This window comes from Sprattus sprattus (genome assembly GCF_963457725.1).
Source record: "Sprattus sprattus genome assembly, chromosome: 4".
Classification (NCBI taxonomy): domain Eukaryota; kingdom Metazoa; phylum Chordata; class Actinopteri; order Clupeiformes; family Clupeidae; genus Sprattus; species Sprattus sprattus.
In genome coordinates this window covers 40955364-40967831 of record NC_137923.1, presented here as the reverse complement: position 1 = coordinate 40967831, position 12468 = coordinate 40955364, and positions in this window count along the sequence as shown.

Genomic DNA, 12468 nt, shown 5'->3' with positions numbered 1-12468 from the left:
AGGCAGGTTTAGCGTGGGAGTGGGTGTTTTGCATGGGGGCTGGTGATGCTGCATGCTAGTAGGTTCATACTGCACTCACTGCACTCTCTCACTTTTCTGTGCATTTTCGGTTTTGGGCATTGTGTGCATGTTAAAACTCCCCTCAAATAAGAAAAAGATATTCACTACAGCGAATAACATTTGCCCTCAACATTCTGCTGAAAGTCCTTACATTTATAACAATGCAATGAGTTGTCACTAACAAAGATCATGACACAAATTGATGAATTAATGAATTAAAGAACAATGAATAAATAAGAATATAAAAACACAGGGAATTTCATGACACCTCATTCACAACATGAGACAAGAATCTCCATTAGAGACTTTGTATACAATCCTAATGCTTCTAGGGACAAGACATAGGCCCATATTTTGTACACATCATAGCCTACTATGCATATGCACTATTTACTCCAAGGTTAACTAATATAAATACAATATTGTACACACGACTGAAGATCTTTCCACACACGTTTAATCAATTCTGGGCATGTATAAGTAGATCGAGCTCATGATGTTCCATAACTTAAGTAATGAAAAAAACATTCGGCCCCTCTCGGGCCCTGTATGAAAAAGAGAGAGTTTGCATGTGTATGTCTGTGTATATGTGTGTGTGTGTGTGTGTGTGTGTGTAGAAATTTGGTGTTGTGTTTGCTGGAGAGCGAGCCAGGCCACTAAAGAAGGTGAGACGCACGGTCGTAAATCCCCCGCCACCTGATAAATGTCTACATTATTAGCAGGCACAGAGTGAGCAAGAGAGCTCTCTAATGTATATTTAGCTCTAACGGAGGCATTTCCTGCCGCTCTGCAACAGACAAGAGTCTCCATTTAATTAACGGCGAACTTCAGGAGTAAAACGAGGACATGGGGGAGGGCTCAGTGAAGTTTCGTAAAAAATTTCCCAAGATCCCCAGATGTGGGGTTCCTGTTTCTCTCTCTTCCTCCCTCTCTCTCTCTCTTCTCTCCAAAGCAATAAATACTTCTCATTCTCAGCAAATGACAAACAGTGTCTTTATTATGGCATATTAATACATTGCCCTGTTCAGACTGCTGAATGCAATACTAGCCTTACCCGTCTCGACAAGAAAATACATTTTCCAAAATAATCTGACAAAAGGATGACATTGTAAAACATGGACCAATGTAGGTATAATCCCTGTGTACATCTTCCAATATGTGCATTCTTGTTAAGATTAAGTACAGCGTATATTAGTTCCATGATGCCTGTAGAAAGTCACATACAGGCTCTCACTGAAGCTTGATTTAATGTGTAATGTTGGCTATGATCACCAAGACATAGGAGTCCCCACAGACGTAGCAATACATCAGAAAGGGCCTGCCAGCTAGATATTAAATTACACATGACATTTTAAAAATCTTGTTATGTCTCTGATGTTGCTATGGCAAAACATCATTTTGAATTATGAACATTCTTAGACTTATTAGTTCTGACTTTTGAATGGGAACACAGGGTACTGGAGAGACATACACCCACCCCCACACACACAAACCTATAAGATTGGCCTCATTTATAAAACGTACTTACGCACAGAACTGATCTTAGACTGTGCGTGCGATCAAATCCACGTCTAAGTACAGATTTATAAAAACCGTCTTAGACGCAGAAAAGGACGTATCTCTACGTCTGGTTTCAGTTCGTGTAAGTACATTTCCTTGCGGCAATACTGGAGTACTGCAGGAATTCAGGACTCTCCGAGCGCCGTCAGCCGACACGCAGTTTCATCATCTTCATCATCGTCAGCACCACCGTCACCATTTGGGCTAATGGTGAAAGGCCAAATTAATGTTTCGCTCAATAAAATCAAATAAACTATTAGAATAATTCACACATGAATGAGATTCACATCTTATAGGTATTCCGTTTTAATTTCACAAGTGTAAAACATTTCGCTCAAACTTATAGCCTATAAAAAGACTAATAGTGGCTTAGTTTTCAGTAGGAGATATGGCTGCATTGGCGTTGTTAGAGGATATTGCCAACTGCGCAATAAGGAGAGACAGGGTTTTGTGATCGCGCAGACTTTTTGACACAGGATGATGTATGTCTGATAAGTAGGTACCGCTTGCCGAGAGCGTTGTGTCCAAATGGCCTCTCATCTAGAGAGGCGCACCAGAGGCAACCAGGCCATACGCGTTCAGGTATTGTCCGTTCTTCGATTCCTGGCTACAGGAACGTTCCGATGAGAAATTGGAGACCAGTCGAGCAATCCCCGTCATCATTAAGCAGAATTTTGCCAGATGATCTTCGCAGTATACTATCCCATATGCCCGCAATTTATTAGATTTCCATACAGTGCCCAGCTAAATGTGAAAGAGGATTTCCTGCGTAAAACAGGGTTCCCAATGTATTCTCATCCAGATTTCGCACACTCAGACAGCCTAGGAAGCCCACTTCAATACAGCACAGTTCAGTAGTTGAGCTGCCGCAGATGCGGCTTCTGGTGCTGTTCGTGCCTCAGGTGCTGGTGCTTCGGAGACTTGTCTACATGTCAAATACTTTGCTTTTGCCATTACGCCACCAGACAGGCTTTCTAACAATGTTTTGGCCCGCATCTGCTCTTCCAACAGCAGAACGTCGATGTCAGCCTAACTTTAATTCTTCTGTTTACATGTTTCTTACATGTTTCTTTCTTGCTTGCCACTGTCACAGAGAGCATTGAGGATGCGCTCTGTTTGTGCATTGATAATACGCTGATTAGATTAAACAGGGGCGTTTTGAGGGTGGATATTCAGTTGCACACAATTCCATGATCATTTGTGATTTATAACCGAAAGGATTGGCGTACACGTGTTTTTTGTGTGTAAGTTCGTTTTCTGTAGAGCTCACTTACGCACATTTCAGAATATGTCTTAGACAAAATGTAGGATGGTTTCTACGCAACTTTTTATAAATGAGGCCCGAAGACAGATGAGATGGGGAAAGGGCCATTGAAAAGCAACTGACAATGCTGAATTATATTTCTGATGTCTGGTTTTAGGTTTTATTTGCTTAGTTTTTTTCTCAGTTTTGGACTCAAAGCAAATCATGGCCAACACTTATGCATTAAGATGTAGCAACATTTTAAACATCATGTAGACCGTACACCTCCAGCAAAACTGTAAGGGATGAGGACAGTAATATGGGAAGGGATGAAGGTCTTCTAGGGCTGAGGCCCATTCTCACACTTGGCTTTGGATGTCTGGAAATGAGAGAAGGGAGATATGTTAGAACATGGGTGCCTATAAAAGTGAATATTGGCAAGTTAAGCGTAATAACAATGTTAGGTATTTCTGTAAAACCTACGCAATGGGAAATTCATGCTTAATGTGTACCATAAAGCAGTCTTAATGTGTACAACAGTGTAGTCCTGAACATAATGCAACACTCAATCAATAACGTTGAGTGAAAGACTATGCATTAGGGCCAGACTATGCATTAGAAATGCTAGACTCTTGCGGGACAGGCAGTCAGTTAGCAGCGTGTTTAAAAACGAGGCCGGCTAAGGAAAACAACTGGGCTTATCACGCCGAAGAACAGAACAACAATGAAGAAATCCCCCCGACAAAACTGTCAAAACAATCTAAGACAGAAAATCTACCGCTCCCACACAAGAATGCCTTCCCCTGCTGGCAGTTGCGTGGTACGGCCGTCAATCACTCTTGGGGTGAGATAAGAGTCCCAAACCTCCAGTCCCCCAAGAACACCGCTGCCTGGGCCTCAGACAGGAAGGAAGCCAGGGCAGAAGTTCTCTGACAGGAGCATGTCAAACAGTCGCGCCAAGCAACCTGGTGCCATTCTTCTATGAAAGGGAGAGGTGACTGTGAATGCTGTACAGTTTCACAGTACTCAGTGTCCTTATAGGCTTGTCAAGCCTCAGACTCGTCTTTTGTAACTCAAGTGTGTGGTAGGTTACAGGTACCCTGTGGAGCTGGCTTAGTTAGCTGTTAGCACTCTCTCTCTTTTCTATACAGTCATTTCATTACCAGCCTTCTCAGTTCAGTCTTATGGTTACATAAACCATCAGGACAACACAGATCGATGCACACACAATGCAAATGGTGCACTTACATCACCTGCAACCTCAAGGTCAGATAGGTTAAGTAACACATATATGACTTAAATTGAAAAAGCTTTAAGTACAAAAACAGTATTCACTGCTATGGCCATGTGTTTGTGGGCATGTTCATTTATCCCTCAGACAAAAAAAATGTCTCCTCTTCAAGGTGCTCTCCAAAAGCGGATCGTTAGGCAAAAATTGTGAATTGGCCGCCTGCCTTATGTTACAAATGAATTTCCTCTCAACTACTGCTAACTGCTTTCTGTCCTCTCCTTTCCATACACAACAGAGATGCATAAGCCCACTGTCTGCACTTCAAAGTGGCAGTCTGGTTTTTTTCTGTAACACTTTATTTATACAGTGAGTGCACATTCATGTAACCTAACATACATGCTTCATAATACATTTATCAGTGCTTCATAAGAATGAATCAACATTCATTACATTACATTATATAAATATAAAATCCCCCCCCCCCCCCCCCCCCATTTTACTATTCACACAACTGAATATTTTCATGTACAGTATATATTTACTGGATATATTCATATTTTTCAAACAACTGAAAATATTAGTTTTGTTAAAATGGCTGCTTGGCCCCTTCATTGTAATGCAAACTTCTGTTGTCCACGTCATCCCTTATGTCCGTATTAAAGTAAAACCGATGAGTCATAGTCAAGATCAACATGGGCAATAGCTGTCAATCCAATATTTCAAACAAAAGGCTTTAAAATATGTATTTAACATAATTATATTTATATATATATATATCCTTCATCGCCATGTAAAGTAAAGTGACCAGCAAAGCAACATTCAAAAGCTATTCAAAAATGATTTACAAAGGTTTATTCACCATTCACCATATAGTAAAGTGACTTTAGACCCCAAAGTGGTCCCTGCAGCATAATGGCAGGTGGATGGTGCTTGTCAAATTTAAGAAAACCACTCTAATAGGCACACAAAGTACAAAGGGCACAATAACATTATGAACATCTTTTGCAACACAACATTTCTAAGATAAACTAAAACCTTCGTTTTTTAATATTTATCAAAAGACATTTTTACTTAAGCTTAAATTCTCACTAATGCTTAATCTGTGACATAATCTGTCACATCTGTCATCAGCGACACAAAAAGCTATATTTTTTTTTCAATTTGCTGCAAAGGTCATTTAGCTAGAGTGTGTCTGAGGCAAAGACTGCAGGTCCAAAAAAGACGACTTACCTACGAGCCCAACTCCTGTACTGCACGCTGCTACTATAACATAAATCAGTGCCATCTCTTGTCGCAGCATTGACAAAAAATGTCCAATTTTCTTTACGTTTGACTTTCTCTTCTCTTTCAAGCACCTACATGTGGCTTACTTTTCTCCCTGTGGCTTTTGTCTTCATGATGAGACGTCTCACTAGGTAGCTGAAATTAGGGAGGAAATATAATTAAAGTTAGTTTGGTTAGCATTAGGTTGCTAAGGAGCAAAACATTATTGTGTTTATTGTTCATACAATGTCCTTAAAATAACAGCTAGAAGCCAGTGTTGGAGTACAAAATACATGCTAGCTAGATTATTAGGTTATGTGGTCCTGACCATGACAAAATTATTAACTAAATGGAACATTAAGAACACTATTAAAAAGTAGTAATGCTTTTTTGCAAGAAAATGTAAAGTGTAATTGCTCAGCAGTAGTAGAGGGTCACTAACAGTTAACAAACGTAACAGACATGGGAATAAAAGCAGTGCAGAGGAAATTGCAAAGTTGATATCTCAAAAGTGCTAGGAGCTTAAGCGGTGCTAAACAATGGGTGGACTTAAGAAGAGCAATTAGTTACCTTTACTGATACTAGGACTAACATCACACAGCTGGCTAACTCATGTTTCGAAAGAGTATGAGTATCTCGCTAGCTAGCCACAGTTTAAAAGCTAGCTGCCTGGTATTTAACACCTGCTTGTTGGCATGCTGTAATGCATTAAGCACCAGTTACCACCAAGCATAGCTGTCCAATTGCAGTTGGTAACTACAAGTTATGCCTTCAGACATAGACTACCTATAACTAAATTGCCTTCTACATCCTCTACTCCCTATTTTTAAAGCTTTAGAAATGTACAGCATGTACTACATTAATACACAATACTTCTTCTTCTTCTTCTTCTTCTTTGTACTTGACCCCCTTCACCATACAAACCACCGGACCTCTGAAGCCGCGATGAACAAGACACATACCGTGTACGTACACTAACTGACAAACCTTATGATCCAAGCTCCACAACCCCACCCCTGCTCACCCTTCCACTGTATCGATTTCCTCTTGGTGTTATTTTTGCCAAGCACACCGTCATCCATCAACCATCCGCCTGCCAGGGGAATTAAAGACCCTGGAACGTGACGTCCTAAGTGGCCACGCAGAGGAGAGGAGAGGGCCATCCGTATGTTTGATTCATGGCTCTTGGAAGCCTTGATGGATGGACGGACAGAGGCATGCTAGAGAATTCAGTTAGCATCGCAAAGGGGTCTTTAGGTGCCTGACAAAACGGGTGATGGTAGTGGTGGTGGTGGGTGGTGGTGGAGGCAGGGTGGAGTTGGTCCGTCCATTTGCATCCTGACATGATTTCATATCCCTGACAGATGACCTTTGGCTGCACATTGCAGGCCTGCCTGGGTCCCGTTGTTAGTGTGATGCCTTTCGCTTTGCCGTGCTTTTATGCATTGATTGACAGTAAAGGGGAAGTAAAGTGTGTGGATTTGTGTGATGTGTGTTTTTTTCCTCCACCCCCACCCCCCCATCACCACCACCACCACCTTCCATCTCCCGACGTAAGGGTCATCAAGCCACCGAGTCAGTGAATCAGTGAGTGACCAGCCAATGCCTCTTAGATCCATTTCAAAAGGTGTATTTCACTGGCTTTTATAGACGAGCGTGGCAGCTCTTTCATTATGTTTGTGCACATCTGAGAGGTGATGGGTAATGTTAGAGCTGTTTTAAGGGCTAATACGCAGTGGTAAAATTGTGTCATTAAACCCCCCCCACCCCAACCCATACACACACACACCCCTCCCCTAAAAAATAAAAATCCAATCTGTACGCCAGCCTGTGTATCACACACACACGCGCATGGCGTAGTAAACAGAATGTCCTCATAACATAAACAGAGCCATCAGCAGAGACACACAAAAAAAAATGTCCATTCATGGCGGTGGCGTCTCCACAAGCGAGTTCATCAGCTTTATTGCAGGGGTCTCCCTCCATAATCCGTGCCCTGGGTTTGACTCTGTATGGATGGGGGGGGGGCCACGCTGGAGAGTATGTTTACCAATTCCTCGTGTCCCCAGGCCATTCTGTGAGTGACTGGAGAGACAAAAGGAGACACTGTGTGCTTGTGAAGACCCGTATTCTAGCACCACGGATGCGTGACTTCTGTTACTGTGTGACCCACACCAACACACATACACACACACACACACACCGTGATGAGGTTGCCCTTGGCCCCGGGATGAATAACCCCCCAGTGGGACATACACACACTCTGAAAGACACAAACAGACACACATACAGACACACACTCTGGGATTTCACCCATCCTCTCAAAGGGACTCTGTTGGTGTTTCTAAGCTTGTGTTCAACCAGTACACAGTTCACTTTTGTTCTGCTTGTAAATTTGTCGTCCTTTGGCCTTTCTGTAGAAAAAGACCATTTGTGTTTGTGTGTGTGTGTGTGTATGTATGTGTGTTTGTGCACGAGTATAATGGTAGGGGAAGAGAGAGAGAAACAGAGCAGGCTGTCATGATCTCTCTCTCCTTCTCTGATTGTATAAACCGTGGCATTCTCTTGGCCACGAGGCTGAGACAATGCTGTCTTGGTTGGCGCTGCGTATCACCAGTTAATGACGAGGTTCTAAATGAGATTAGGACTGCCCAACTGCCACACTTATTTTCATTTAGACGCATCATTCCATGCAGTCCAAACCGGTCACTCACAGAGACAGAGACAGAGACAGAGACAGAGACAGAGACAGAGACAGAGACAGAGACAGAGACAGAGACAGAGACAGAGACAGAGACAGACCAGATAGGACAGGGGACAGTAGGGGCAGGAACAGAAACATGTGCGCAATGTTGTTGTTGTGTTTTTTTTTTTTGTATTTCACTCCCTCACTCACCTGTTCATTTACCTTCTCCATCTCCTGCCTTGTCTTGATGAAAGAATGTGCTCTACACCTTTCAGAGCCCTCATGTTGCAATTGTTGAGCGTAGCCTTGACGCTCTCCCTCGCCTTCTAATTCAGCTTCTCCCTCTCCCGCCTAGTCCTGATGAAAGAACCGTACTTTTCCCCTTTCAGAACCCTCATGTTGCAATTCTTGAGCGTAGCCTTGACAAGTCAAGAAAGCCCACTCTCCGCCACACAGACACACACACACACACACACACACACACACACACACGTACACACAGACACTAGTTGTTCAATTACCCACTCAACCGGAGTCCATTTATGCGTGGTGCTTTTCTTCCGCATGTGCCCGGGCTGTCTATTTCCTTCCTTTGTTCGTGTTCACTGTGTGATGCTCTCAAGCCCTCGGTGTACAGTGCAGCTCCGCTTTAAACAGGAGTCCTACTGGGTTCCAATTAAGACCAGAAAAAGAATTAATGAACGAGTCTTCCATCTCTGCCTTCCCTCTCCAATGCTCTATTTATCAAAGTGCTCAAGGGGACACATGGTCTCAATTCAAACCTAGCATTTCCTTCTTTTTCTGCTAAATTAAATAAGTGTAATTTATGTTTTTATAAACATAGATGACCTTGCCATGAGCCACAGAAGTCCTGTAGTCCTTTGAATCGTTTTCCCTCTCTCTCTCTCTCTCTCTCTCTCTCTCTCTCTCTCTGTCTCTCTCTCCTCTACTCTCCTTTTCTCTGTCTGTTGCGTTTCATTTGCTTCGGTGCCCAGGAGCTAGACAGTGAAGTTTCCTGGCTCTCACCAAAAAAAAAAGTGAAAAGAGTTGAATGGTTTCAGGGCAGCCGAGAAGAGACGTGGATTCCCGGAGAGAGCCAGAGTCTTCAAAGTGCCGCTTAGGACAAAGAGAGAAATACAAAGGTGCCTTTTTTTGTTGTTTCCTGAAAAAAAACTCTCTGGCGTTTAACTAGTTTTATGGAGACTGTCACAAAATGATAACCTCTCCCTCTCTTTCACAGGTAAAATTCTGTACGTCTACAATAGACAGGACATCCAGTATATCAAAGTTATACATTGGCTATATTGGGGGCGGTGTTTTTCTGAACTTTTCCTCTTTTCAAGGAACCCCCCATTACAAACAAAACCAGAACAAACACCCAAACGAACCAAAATAACAGGTGAACAGGACCTCCTGAAGCTGAAGAAAAACCTTGTTAAAGCTGGTGCCTGATTGTGTGCTAGAACTCAATCACTTTCCAAGATCAGCGGGGGGTTTTTTCTCTACCCCTGGACTCTCAAAAACAAATTCACCATTCGCCATAAAGAAAGCAAATAATGCCGCAACATCAACTTCCAGCAGTGCAGTGTTTGTGTAAGGTATTGTAGAACCGCGATGTGGCCGCCTGTGAATTTATGTATGATCTCGGGCAGGTAACAACATTATTCTTAGTCTTATCGGTCTGCCAACGCCTTTTTTTTCTCTCTTTCCCAAGCCCTCCCAAATTTTCATCAATTTAAATATTCGCAGGGCCTGCACAAACAGCACACGCCACACTGCGTACGTATGCGTGTGTGGGGGGGGGGGACTGGTATAGTATACGCAGGATCACTGATGAAGATAGATCCTGGCATTAAGCGCTATCCCACTGATACCACTCCCTGGGGATGAGCTAAAATGCTAGAGGTAGATTTTCCCACCGAGGTTGCATCTCGACCCCCCTCCCACCACCGCAACCCCCCAGTGTGGATATGTCGGTTTAACAGATTGTCCGGCATTTTGAAAAATATGCACAAGCTCCCTATGCCATTTTTCACACCCTCCAGGGCCAAATAACCACAGCACCCCACCCCCCCATACACACACACACTTCCCACAAACGTAACTGAAGTCGTACCTGTGTGTGTAAGTGTGTATATTTACTGCATTGCACAGAGAGAATGTTGTGGCTTCTAAACTCTGTATTTGTCCATGAACATGAAGATTGAGTTGGCGTAAAGTTTTGCCTGATGGACCGTGGAGTAATCCACACATTGCATGTGTGCTCACCTTCCATGCCTAGTTAGGATTAGTCTTAGTCAATAAGAGACGTGGCTCTTCATCAATATTAATTATCCCATTGTGTAAGGTGAGAGGCACGGAAATTTTACAAACTCAGCACAGGACCAGACGGGAAAAAAAAATCTTCCTCACCTTCCCTGCATTTCTCTCCCTTTCCCTCTCCCTCTCCCTCTCATCTCCCCCTCTTTCTCTCACTCTCCTTCGCTTTCTTTTTCTCTGTCTGTCTCTGTCTGCCTGTTTTTTTTTATATCCATCATCCCCAAACCGCAGAGCAGCGCGGCATAGTTACCCAAACAGCCACACCAATCAGCACTGTTTGTGTCAGCCTGTCAGGCTTCGCAGCAGGGCTGGAACAGAAAGGAGGCAGAAGGAAAAAGAAAAAAAAACAGGCGAAAGAGGGGAAAAAAACTGAAGAAATCATTTCCTACCAAGGAGAGGCGAGAGACTTTTTCCTTTTTTTTCATTCGTCAGGGTGTGGGTGCTCTTTTCTCTCTTTTTTTTTCTCTTCAACATGCGGTCCATCATTACAGTCACTCTTCCTGTTGGGGCCTGTCACCGCTCCGTCAGCAGCAGATGCCTAATATTCTGATTTCATTACCTCCCCCAGTGGAGGGAGAGAGGAAGATGGGCCGCATGATATTGGCAGACAAAGCCCACCGTACTTCTCATTCATAGGCATGGTGACTAGGGAAGGGAAGTAAGCAAGGAGATTGGAGGAGGAGAGGAGAGGAAAGGAGAGGAGGAGGAGGGGGGGTCCAAAAAAGAGGAGTGGGGCGAAGCTGGGTGCCTATTTTGCAGACCCTGTGTCTCTGGAAGAAGGAGAGAGAGAAAGAGAGAGAGGGAAAGAAATGAGGTAATTCTTAGATAGAGAGAGGCAGCTGATAAAAAGTGTCTCTCTGTCTCTCCTCTCTTCTCTTTGCCTGCATGTATCCCTACTTCCCTCACTCTCTTTCCCTCTCTCTCTCTCCCTCAGTCACTCCCTCTATCTCCAGGGCACAGACACAGGTACAAAAGAATCACAAATTGTGTTTGGCCTCGGCCCAAGTAAGCCAATCACTGTCTAAGCGGAGTGATCTCATTCCTATTAAGTCCATTTGTTCCGTTCAAAATCCAATATCTGAACTGTCAGTAATAATGCAATTTCAGACAGAGCAGAGTGAGAGAGAGAGAGAGAGAGAGAAATAGAGAGAAAGAGGGAGGGATGGATGGAGGGAGGGAGGGATGGAGAGAGGGTGGGAGGGAGGGGGGTGGTTAGAGACTGGCACTGCTGGGTCCTTGTATATTATATCCAGAAGACAAGACAGGCGCCGGTCATAGGAAACCAGGCTAGCAGGGACTGATGTATTCAAATGAAGGGGAAAACAGCACTGCCCTGACGGATGGGCAGTCAATCCTCATGTGAACAACACCTCTTTCTTTTCATTCTCTCTCTCACTCTTTCTGTCTTTTGCTCATTCTCTTTTCTATTTCTCTCTTTTCCCTTTCTCTCCCCCTACACATCTTTTGCTTCGTTATGCCTCTCTTATCCCACTTTCTTTGGCAGTGAATGTGATCCATTTCCTACAGTGACTGACATGGAGGGTTTCATATATTGTATCTGCTGGTGTATGTGTTTCTGTGTTTGTGTGAATGAGTGAATCCGATATCTTCTGTGGCAAAAAAACACACCCACCATAAATGCCTCTCAATCACGGCCAAAATGAACTGCCAACTTAAAGCCGTCGGCTGAAGATGAAGACATTACACTCCAGTCTCATCCTATACTTTCTAATCTTGTTTCAGCACTGTCAGAAAGCCTGGCCATCAGCAGACGCATGGGCTGCACATCCAGGGCTGCAGTGATAGGGCTCTGGGCCTCTCACGCTTCTGTCGCAGGCATGCTTGAAGTAATGCGCGTCGCAACAATCACACACTGTCTCCTGTGGCTCTCCGTTAATTGTCAAGTAGCTGGTCCTTATCAGCCCGAGTGATTAGGTGGGGGGCCGGGCAAGGGTGGGGGGGCGGGGGGATTTTCCAGTGCTCTAAAGGGAACAGCAGCCATGGCCCAGCGCAAAACAAACACGTGTGTAAACAAACGCTGCAGATGCCATCTATTCTTCAAACACACCCGGCAAGGGGCATTTATATACCCCCCCTCCTCCTCCT